The following is a 12,701-nucleotide window of genomic DNA, read 5'->3' on the forward strand; positions in this document are numbered from 1 at the left end:
GCTTTAATCAAAACAAAAATAACTGTAAACTGAAGTTAATAAGTTATTGTTACGTAGTGTTGAAATCGCAAAAGTGAGAAATGTTAAAAAAAAGTGTGGAAAAAGGAACAAAAATGTAAGAAAAAGTTTATTATGACCAATAAAAAGCACCAGTGAAGTGATTTTCGATTTTTGATGGGAAGAAAAACCAAGGGTTAACCAGTTAAAGTTAACCAACCTTTAGATACAAATAGGGCCACAAAAAAATCACTAAAGCATTCGTTATTTACACACCATCTTCAATACTCCCATATTCACTCGTGTAGAGGAACCTGGCTTCTAGTACTTGCTTCATGGACTCAAACCTGTTTACAGCGTGCCATCCCGTCTCCAGTTGTCTGCTGCACCCCCCTCCGTTTCACTAACGACTGAAGTGAGACGCCTACTCCTCCTACTTGGCAGGAAAGATATCTCACGGTGACTGCTCGTTTTATTGACTTGAGTGGGAAATGAAAGCGTTCGTACAGACGCGGCCGCTGCGTGAGCGGCACGCGAGCACTCATCTAGCTGAGACGCTGCAGGAGGTCGAGGCAGAGTGGGAACTAGAAAGGCGTGCATGTCGCACTCAACAGCAAGAACACTGGCTTTCATCTTTTGTGGGGAAAGGTCGCGCCTAGAGCTGGGCAACATGTTGATATTATATAGATATTGTAATACGAGACTAGATATTATTTTGGATATGTAATATCGTAATGTGACATAAGTGTTGTATCTTCCTGGTTTTAAAGGTTGCATTACAGTAAAGTGATGTCATTTTCTGAACTGACCCCACTGTCCTAGCTGCTCTGTTATTGACCTTTACCCATTTTCTCATTATATCCACATTCCTCTTGATTATTCATCAAAAGTCTCAATGTGTATATGTTCTGTGAAAAGACCAATAGTCAACACTACAATACCGTTGCGGTATCGACATTGAGGCATTTGGTCAAAAATATCGTGATATTTTAATTTTCTCCATATTGCCCAGCCCTAGTTAAAAAAATGTTGTTGTTATTATTCTATGTAATTTGCACTTTCATAAATAAGAGATGCTGTATTTTCAGTTTTATAGCTGATTGTCTTATTTAGTTTACAAGGACCAGATGGAGTCTGGAGCTGATGTGGGCTACTTATTGTTTACTGTTTACATCTGACTTCACACACCTCAGGCTGTTGCAGCTAGCTCAGGGGAGGCACTCTGGGACACTAGGTGGTCCAACCTGAGACATGCACAAGAAATAACATTGCCTTCCACACTTTTTATATTGCTTTTTCTCCTTTTTTCTGAACCTGATGTCTGAACCGAGGTATGAGCCGAACCCTGAGGTGTGCGTGCCGTTTCACCCCAACTGGGCACTGCACCGTGGATGAAGAGCACATCAGTGGGAGAGTTGCGGCTGTAGTTGCTGCTGGCTAGTGGTAACACACTGCCATTACACATCTTTCTTTAGTCTTATTTATCATATTGTGTTCTTGTGAATCCTTAAGGTGTCACACATACAAACACACACACACACACACACACACACACACACACACACACACACACAGTTTAAATGCATGCAAACAAATGTGCATCCATTACTTTAACATTCACATAGGTAGATAAATCAGTTATGAGTTCACATAAGTTCAAGCTCAGAGATACACACACACCAACACACACACACACACACACACACACACACACACACGACAGGTGCGGCCTCCAGTCCTGCAGTCTGTCAGATGTGCCTGAGCTGAATGGCCGAGGGCTAAAAAACATTCATTCGCTCATCTGGCTGAGCAGGAGGCTCTAAATGGGTCAGAGGCATCACAGACCTGAACACACACACTCTCTCCCTCACACACACACACGCACAATAAAGCAGCCAGATGTCAGTATTCACAGGTCACATTTCTTTGGGATATGACTTTGAATAACATCATGTGTAAGTCATTGTAAAATAACTGTCATATTCACTCTGACAGAATCGATGACATTCTCTCATGTGTTTTAAGGACATTGAGTTACAATAGCGTCAGCAAGCTTCATTTTTTTCAATCAATGTTAATGTGTCTGAATGAACAGGTGAATAGATGTCGATATGTCTTTAGTGATTGAATGTGTATACAATGTGTGTGTGTGTGTGTGTGTGTGTGTGTGTGTGTGTGTGTGTGTGAGGGGTAAATAGAGTCAGCGTGGAAGGAAGGAGTCAGTTCAGAGCTCCGGGTCCCTTCAGGCCTTGGCAGCGTCTGCCGACTCATCGTGGCTCCCGGCTCTTCTCTCAAGGAAGCAGCGAGGGAGAGGAAGCCGCTGTTCATCATCACTTCCACTAATGTAAATAAAAACACGGTCATCTATTTTAGATTTTCCTTGAATATGAGAAAGACAACCTAATGTTTCTTTCTTTTTTACATAACATGTTGGTTTGATTTACCATCCATTTAATACAGTTGATGTGAGATAAGCAACCGTGTGTCTGTCTGCTGTGCAGTGATTGCTAGCTGAACACACTCATTACTCACCTTCATTTTAATCAGGAGAGACACGTTTGCAGATTTGTAAAAAGGTTTATTGCACAGCATTATAAAACGTAAAGTCTTTGGAGATTAGACTCCATCGTTATACTAATAGTTTGTATATAGGGGTGGAGAACCATCTTAACCCCCCCGATGGAATCTAGACACCGGTGCCTGCCACGAAGGAGCCTGAAGACCGGACCGAAGGAGGCCCTGGACCGGTCAGCTGGAGCAGATGACAGGAGGTGGAGGGAGGGGTGGAGGGTTGTGCTCTTTGCCTGAAAGACAGCTGATAGCAAAGGGAGAAACAGATTATTTAAAGCAGGGTTGTGACTCTGTGATTGGCCCTTGAAATACGTGTATGATTCTGATTGGTTTAGAAGGAAGGGGATCACCTCCAACAGCTGATTCAATTCAGGAAATGAGCATTGGTGAAGTGTGAAGTCTTCCCGAAAGAATATATGCTGAGTTACATTTTATTTAGGAGAGACTAGTTTGCAGATGTGTGAAAGTTAGACACAGAATGATAAACATTCCTGAAAGCATTTGAGCTACGTTTCCTATGGAGAGTCTAATGTCACTCAACATTTTGCATACTAGCGTTACCATATGGAGCATCATCTCACAGGAAATTCCACTACACTCGTTTGAACGTATATGTACAGTAAATGTAATTTTATCTTGCAGACTCAAACAAATGATCAATGTCAATAACACAGTATAGTGTGGTTTTGTTTTGGAACTCCAAAGCGTCCCAGAATACCACAGATGTCTTCCTGGTTCTCTGCTGATGGTTTGAAACTGAACTGTGTCATTTGTACAATGAAATTTGGGTCTATACTAACGTGGACCTGTGTGTCTGTAATAAAGCTAAATTGATCACCGGGCTACGATTGTCAATATTTCTCCCAGTCCTCCAGAGTCATTGAAACCACTGCATGAGCAGTGGGGAAGTGTCACTTATGTAACGTGAGGACCACGTCAGTGTGCCTCGATTCTGCCTTCAGCCTGATCGCTGCCATGTTTCGAGTGTTTGCAAGCTCTTGGACTAAGGCCGCCCGAGGCGGGTGCAGCCGTCTCTGACAACATCCCCTCACACATAAAAACCCAAACCCAAAGATCCAATCCATTTTACATTAAAGATCCAACATGCTACATGCTACTGTACTTGTACTTTGTCCGGTCACCTATTGCGACATCCCACCACTTTTCTCTTGTTAATGTTCTCCTTTTAATCGTTGTTCTTCATGCTTTATCAGCAAGGCTCCGTTATGTGATGAGAGGCCCTGACGCCATGCTGGGAATAAATTAAGTGGATCCTCACTGTTGTTTCTGCGGAGACTTTCTCCTGCTGTTATACAGTACGTGGAAGTTGGAAGGATTAAGAGAAAGAGAAAAGCCTGAGCCAAGACATAATGCGTCTTTGAAATCCTCCGCGCCCTCTGCAGACGACTAATTTCCCTCTCTACTTAAATCCACTCTCCCTCTGTGTCTTCCTCCCTCTCTATCTTTCTCCTCCGCCATCTCCCTATCCCTCCTTCTCCCACGCCGGGGTCCTCTCTTTGACTTCTTGTCTCTTGCTGCTCTTAATGTCAATGCTAAATCCTGTTGACAGCATGTATATGGTGTTTGTGCTCCTGTGACTAAGCTGATCTCACTGGCAGATTTCTATAGTTTTCACTGTACGGAAAGGGTTCTGCTCAGTGAAAAGACAAGAATTTGCCTTATCCATACTGACAGCTTAGACATCTTTACCTTTAATGCAACTATCACTTTAAACAATGGCTTTTTTGCTCCATCAAACAGGCGTCATAACCTGTATTTAAAGATTTTAACATCAAAAAGACCTTTTATACATATAAAGAAAATGACTCAAAGCTGCTCTGCCAATGGTAGAAAATGATTTTTTGGAGGGTTTAGTCTCCACATCCTCTCTGCATTCATTCTCCCTCTCTCTCTTGGCAGCCATTCTGCCGTCTGTTCGTATTATTCTCTCCGTCCGTTGCCACCTCCCTTCGCTCTTCTCCTCTCGTTCACCTCTCCTCCATGCGCCCTCCTCTCCTTCACTCTACAGCAACAATCATAGTTGGTGCAGAGAGCTCCAATACCGTATTGACAGCTCACGCAGCAGCAACAATAATGCAACATGCTGACACTCATTTTTCAAGGACAGCCGGGGCCTCACTCACAGTGGGACAATGCACAGGTCACATGTGAATGTTAATTCATACAGTTAACATGACTAAAGTGTGTGCTTCACCAGTGTGCATAAATCACTGGGGGAAAAAAGCCAAGTCAAGGATTTTCTTTAATCTCTACCGGTCACCAGTGAAGGTTGACAAAGGATATGCAGAGTCCTGACGTCCATTCAGGACTGGCCGCTGGCTTTCAACAGCTTCTGTAACCTAACACACTCTGTACTATTGTACATGTATTAAGAAGGCATTAAAGTGTTTCAATGAAAAACTACTACTTCACATACTTCATTTTGCATGGTGTTGTGACAGGTTGAAGGAAATAAACTCGTAGGCTGTTTATGAGATGAAAATATTTTTAAATTGTTTATAACGTAAGAAAGTTACAGTTTTGCTTGACTGGTTACAAACATTTTCTGAAAGCATGCCTCATACTCTCAGAACTCCACACAAAAATCTAGAAACATACACACACACACACACACACACACACACACACACACACATTGTGAAAAAAAAACTCAATTCTCCTTAAAATTGAATTACTTCTGGAACAAGGCTTGGAAGTTCTGTCAAGTTAAAGTCACTGGGAAATCAGTATTTTTCAAAACAATACATTTATGTCACATGGAAGACATGGAACATGAACCTCCCATCTCAGGGCTAACCCGACTAGCATGGTTTAGCTAACAACTGTCCCACTGTCAAAGCTTTCTGAGAGGAACGCCTGCACTTACATGTTCCACGTAGACTGAATTAGAAAAGGTCAATTCTAGAGTAGTTATTTGGTTCATAGGCGTACCAAATCAAAGAAAATGTTCAATGTCATGTACAAAATTAAGGTGAATACACACTAAACACACTCTGAATGTGCACTGTGGGTGTTTAAATGAAAAGACGTGGCTGCCATTTTCTGTCTGTTTTGCCTTGTCTTGTTTAATTGTAAAACATCAATAACTAAAATGCATTACATTACAAATGCTGTAAGTCTCTTTGAGTCACCAGAAATAAAAATAATAATAAACGGTATAATCGGATCTGATATTTACGGGGACAATGCTTTACTTGTTTAATATTTTTCTAATCCCATTCCATTTTTTTCTTTGTACATAAACATGATGTTATATATCAATACATCATACATTACTCCACATGCCTCTCCTGTGACTCTATCCCTGTTGTCCTCCATCCTCTCTCTGTCCTCCTCCTTGGGTCTTGTAGTTTTTCCTGTCCTTTACAGATGCTGACCTTCCTGTGCAAGACTATAGAAGCAGCAAAATCCCCTTTCAGGACTTTCACCCAGGAGACCAGGGTTCTTGTCCCGCGTGTCACACAAACACACGTACATTGTATAACCCCACCCACGATCTTTTCCTACCCTTCCTGTTCTTGTCAGTTAGTACGTCCCGAGCCAGAACGTCAAAAGTGACATCAAGAGTCTCAACGCTAAGGGAGACTTTTAGCGTGAACAACAAACGGAAAAAGACCATAACCAAGCATCCATATTTTATCTAATGGGACAGTGAGAATGTGTTGGAATATGACATGAATAAAACGAGAACACATCAGTTAAACGTCATCATTCAAATCTGTCATTACCATCACATATTCACTTATGTGGATCTAATCCAATGATAAGCAGCAATAAATCCAATTTTGAAATTAACTGTTTTAATCCAAAAAAATAATATTTTAGCAATCCCCTTTTTCCTGTTTGGAATCAAACCATTTTCATGCTTTTTAGATAGCAAACAAAGAACACATCAGCTCACATTTAAAATTCAAAAGCAGAAACATAGCATTTTGAAATAAAACCCCTCAAGTAAATATGCAGTACAGCACCACGCCGATAAACTGCAGATGTAGGAAGTAACTCTCCCTCATTACCACGCCATCAGCGTCTGCAGTCCATTGATGTAGAAATCCCTCCTTTCTGTGCTATTGCTCACATGTGCAGATCAATGTACAGTTGGCTATATATAGCAAAGCTCATGTATTGGATTTCCCTGGCAGGGAGCTAAAAATAGAGTGAGGGGCGAGGAACGAGGGGGCGAGAGGGACCCCTAAGGAATAAGAAAAACACTGAAAGGATAAAGGAGTAGGAGGGTCTATGTGGATTCTGCTTGCTGAACCTGCTTTGCAGCTTTTACTTTATCTTTATCCTCCCTGCTGGGTTTTTCTTTTGATTCTGATCAAAGGGTTTTGTGTGTTTTTTTCTAAGGGAGCTAACTGCACAATCAGCCTGCGTGCATTATCTCGCCATCACAACTGTTCCTGGTCTCTCTGCCAATGATGTGTGTTTTACCAACAATGTTGATAATGACAGTGGTGTGTGTGCGTGCGACAGGGCTGTTAAACCCTGCACAGTTACATTTGTGGGTCAGTGCCCACTTATTCCTTCCGCACCTTGGTGCTAAGGGAGTTTAACTTTGGAAACTCCACAGTGGAGCTCTTAGAAAGGATGCCTCAGGCAGAAGGAGTAGGTTTCCTTGTCCACCGGGAGGTTTTTACGAGCTGTGGTAAGCAGGACCTTGTGTTCAGTGCTGATTGAGCTGCTCCTGCTGCACCCGAGCTGCCAGCTTCATGCTATCCATCTGAACATCAGGCTGATTTGGATTCAGGAGAGTCGGTAGTCACCCTACATCACTTCCTTGAAATGAAATGTTTGTCCAGAGTCGACTTGGAAATCAGTGTTGAGAGTACACCTGCTACTTTTAGATGCATTGTAGTTTATTCTATAGGTTATTTTCTTGACTATAATTCATTATGCATGTATATTCACTTGCACAGTTTACAGATGTTCAGTGCAGCTAACTATGCCTATCTTATGCAATTAAACACAGACAGAAATGAGGTGCTGATTCCAGTCTTTAATAATTTTTGAGTGTAGTTTATGGTGCTATTGTGGGTAAGTATAGTAGTTGTTTTTCTGCTTGTGTGTGATTCTCATCAGGTGTGTGCTGGTATCGCCACTCCCACACCTGAAGCCATTCAGCTGCAATCAGGAAGAAGCATTAAGTGGCTGTGCTTAGGCAGTGATTACCAGTGTGAGTTGGAGAGAGCTTTAGTGGAAGGCAGGGTGACACAGCTCGAGCAGAGAGAGCCAATGGGCCAGGAAAGCATTCTCTGTTATAGATATATCCCATATATAAATATACATACACATATAGTACAGCCCAAATGTTTGGACACACCTTCTCATTCAATGCTTTTTCTTTATTTTCATGATTATTTACATTGTAGATTCTCACTGAATGCATCAACCCTATAAATGAACACGCATGGAATGATGTACTTAACAAAAAAGTGTGGAAAAACGCTTAAATCCTAATCTGGTGTTATATTTTAGATTCCTCAAAGTAGCACCCTTTGCTTTTTTGATAGCGCTGCAAACTCTTGGTGTTCTCTCAATGAGCTTCATGAGGTAATCACCTGAAATGGTTTTCACTTCACAGGTGTGCCTTGTCAGGGTTGATTAGTTGAATTTCTTGTAGTCAGGGGCATAATTCTGGCCCCTGTAGAAAGGCATTCTCTATGGGTTCCTCCCCACATCCTAGAATCCTAGTAGGCTGCCTATGCTCCAGTAGGGGAAAATAGGCAGAAGAAGAAGTGTCCTCCGCTAGACATGATAGGGACATAACATCAACTTATAAAGAGCAAGCCTCATGGTGTGATCATATAAAAATCAAAAAATGTGGCCGCATTCATTAAACATTTTTCTGATTAGGAGAATAAACATTGTTGTTGCTGTCGACTTTTTAGAGGTCACAATGTATTTTGCCATTAAATCCATACTCCAATGTTGAAATTGATCAAATTTGAAATTTAGGGAAGATTCTTTATCTCTTTTCAAAGGCTATAATTTTGTTATTGTGGCTTGAAGCACTTTATATTTTGAAGTCTACGTTGTAACAGGCAAAATACTGACGTGATTCACAGTTCCCAGTGTCCATTTTTTATATCAATTTTGTTTTTGTTCATTAAAAGTAGTCTTTACAAAGACCAGTAACTCACCTACAACAGCTGAGCCCTAAAAAAAAAACTGCATAATTCATAGTCCCTAACCTTCAAACTGTAACTTCTCAATTTTGCGTTTGAAAACAACTGGAAGTTTGGGCATATATTTATATACCTTAAAAGGGCTATTTGTGTGTAACCTTCTATACAGATACCGGATTTGGAGCAGTTGTGAAACAGACTGCAGCAAAGTCTGATGATTGCACTGGTAGTTATTTTTTCCCTTATCCGTGCAGCAGCAGAAGGCAATTTGACTGAGGACCAGTTGGCCTGACGCGGGAATAACCAGTTAAATAGGCCATGTGTTCCCTCGCTATTACTATGTTTGTGATTATGAGTCATATATTACTCCAAAAATGGCAGGAGGTTCCTTAACCCTCTGCTGTTGTGGTCCTCATTACAAGTGTTTTCTTTGGGAAGCAGAGTTTAACTTGATAATCGACTCTGTTTGAGTTTTCCACCACAAAAGCAAAAAACAACTTAAATTGAAAACACTCTAATCCATTGAGTTTCACATAATTTCAGAATGTCTATCATCTTCCCCATTTCAAAGCAGGTTACAATGATAGGATAACAAGCTGTTCAAAATTAGGAAAACAAACCTTGCAAGTGTTAGGAATTAAAGTGTACTTTCAATTCTTTCTAACTGACACATCGCAAGACAGAAAATGTATTTTGAAAAGAGTTTTTTAATACAGAAAACAAACAAAAACAGAGAAAACTGTTAAATCAGTCAAATTATCATTTGTGTGAAAGAAATTAAAAAATCAAAAGGTTCCAAGATACAGACTTGGTTTCTTTTTCATGGCAATGTTACACATTGATGTATTGATTTAAAACTACGCTAAAAACACAGACTCAAGAATGTTTGTTTATTCAGGTTTTTAGCCATTTGACATTTAATTTCCTCAAGGTGATAAGCAGAGGATTTACGACATCGGACATCACCCAGTTTCAGTGGAACGTACAATGGACTGGCATCATAACAGTTGTAAAGGGTGTTTAGTTTTTTTAAGTGAAAGAGAGCCGGGTGAAATATAATAAAATGGGACCTGAAGGGGATCCTTGTGGTACTCCCCATTACAAAAATGACATCTTATCAGAGGCTTTTGTATTTGTTGGCATCCAAGAAACTAAATACTGTGGATTGTGTTATAAACCCTGATAAATTTGACAGAAGTCATGATAACCAGATTCTAAAGATACCAGCAAATCACTGGTCAACAAAAATAACTACTACAACACTTTGGCTTAGCTGAGCAGATGATGACACCAGCTTCCCTCCAGCTCACACACTTTTTTAGCCCTGTGTAAGAAGTTTAGAGTTCTCCCCAGGGAACGGGACATGTGGCAGGAGATTGCTTGTCCTGTACCACTGAGGGATGAGAGCGTACCTGAAGTGGGAACGACCCATTTTGAAGCTGAACTAATAATTTATTCTGAAGGCAGATGCTATTGAAATGTGTGTTAAAATGTAGGCCAGTGGCTGTGAGGCATCAAGGATGTGATTACCGTTGCCTCTGTACCCTATAGAGACCAAATGGCACATGTCAGTTCACATCAGGCTCTTGTTGCACATTAAAGGATCATGAAATACAGGGTCAAGCATGTACATTTTTAAGATGATAGACTGTAGATTTCCTCTTGGTATTTGCCAATGGACCATTGGATGCCATGCTATGTTTCATTGCAAGAGTCCTTCAACTGCATCCATGCTGCATCAGTCCTGCAAGTAATGTTCTTCAATGAAGAAGCATTGCAGCAAATATGGATGACAGTACTTCTTTTACAAAAGGAAATTAAAGCTGTTTCCACAGTCTTGTTCCTTTTAGTTGATGTTGATCTGTTTCACTTCCATCTTCCCTACGTCCCTTGTCAATGTTCATTACCAATCCAGTAAGCAGTGCGTCCTCATAGCGAGGCAGAAAACGTATGTGGGGCAGCAGTGGTGGCATGCAGCACATTTGACTTTAATGCAGACCTGGGTTCACATCTTGTTACAGACCTGCAGTTAACATGAACCTTGTCACAGTCTTTCTCTGATCTTTGTTTAGGGACAGTCTATCTATCTACTGTTTTAATAGATAGATAGATAGATAGATATGTAGATAGATAGATAGATAGATGGATAGATACTTTGTTTAAGGTGGTTTACCTTAAATTTAGTAACCTTTTATCATAATTTCTTTGCCACGACCAAAATGTTTATCTAACCTCGACCATACCATAATTTCCATGTAAATATTTATTAAAAGTGAGAATATCAAAAACTTTAGTACTGAAGACATTTTTGATGTTCAACATAATCTTGAGTTCTGCCAAAAATGTTGACTACTGACGTTACTGGGGTGATGGGGTTGAGTCAATGTTGCGACTTGTGTTTGGTGACGTTTGAAGAAAGTAAATTTCAGGTATCTAAACCATCAATGCAAACTTTTGGGGTCTCAATCATTTACTGTTTCAAGAACAAAAGTATTCATGCAATACCCTTTGTGTGAAATCATTGCCTTTATATTTTAGAACTGTTTAGATTACCATGACACCTGTCTTGTTTCTGGAGGTTATGGATCAGTCTAATGCGTGGGCTCACACACTCTTGACAGTGAAGGAACAAAAGAATCCTAAGTTTCATTCACTTGCACTGATTTTATTGACAATGTTTCATTTGTTTGGATTATATTTATTCAGTAACAGATGCAGTCTTTAAAGCTCATATTGTAACCAAACATATATATAAAAACTTTTCATTGAATTGTTATGATTATTAAGCTGTTTTATAATCAGCCAATAACAGTTTCAGTACAGCATGCTGCCTAAATTGGCAAAAACAAAATAACAGAAAATATACTTGATGGGTACATCAAGTGTGTGTGTGTGTGTGTGTGTGTGTGTGTGTGTGTGTGTGTGTGTGTATGTGTGTTTGTTGGCAGGTAGGAAGAATTCCCTTGTTGCACGCACGCACGCACGTACACACACTCACACACACACACAGAGTCGTCACAGGGCAACACATCCTACTGTATCATTCTGTGGGTAGCAAGGGGCTGATGGGGCCACTCAACCATGAAAGAGGGTTTGGAGGCATAAAACACACACACACACACACACACACACACACACACACACACACATACACACAGACACACAAATACTATCTCTTGCAAAATCACAGAGACACATGCACAGATTTTTTTCTAATATATGACATATGTCTTACTCTGGCATGTGTGTCTTTGAGATTGCATCTTAACTTCTTTTAAAAGTTCAAATGCAAGATGTTTTGCAGAAACACTGATGTCAGTGGTTGGACCAGTCAGGGTTAAAGCCTTGCAGGACTCAAGTTTATTGCAGTCTTCAGTCTGTTTTCTTAACATTTCATAAATCCTGCTGTCTGGTTGTGTACGTAGCGGGCCGACTGGGTTCAACTTGGACCTAGCCGGACCAGAATAACTAGGGTGACCACATGAGAGTAGTTAAAAATTTGAGACAAGGGGGCTAAAATGAAATTCAAACTCTGCACAAAAATGATTTATGATTTTTATTCAGGAATTCAACTGTCTGTATATAAACCCGAAAATACAAACAAAAAATCAGTAAAATCATGAACTCAAGTGTCATTATGAAACAAATGAAACAAACACACAGTTTTGGTCTCTACATTTGTGCTGTTAGTGATGTGAAGTTTGCTGCTAGCATGCAGCCTGACATGTAACGCCCCCAGCATTAGCTTAGCCTACCAACAATCCTGCAGGTAACTGGTTTCAACTAGCTCCTGCTTCGAATAAGTAACAAAGTACGCCAACATGTTACTATTTACATGTTGGGATTTGTACAGTCACAGCGTGTACAAATACCAACAGCCATCTTCTTAGCATCTTCTTACATACTGGGAACTACACTCACCGGCCACTTTATTAGGTACACCTGTCCAACTGCTCGTTAACACTTAATTTCTAAGCAGCCAAT

This window comes from Etheostoma cragini, chromosome 14 (genome assembly GCF_013103735.1).
Source record: "Etheostoma cragini isolate CJK2018 chromosome 14, CSU_Ecrag_1.0, whole genome shotgun sequence".
Classification (NCBI taxonomy): Eukaryota; Metazoa; Chordata; class Actinopteri; order Perciformes; family Percidae; genus Etheostoma; species Etheostoma cragini.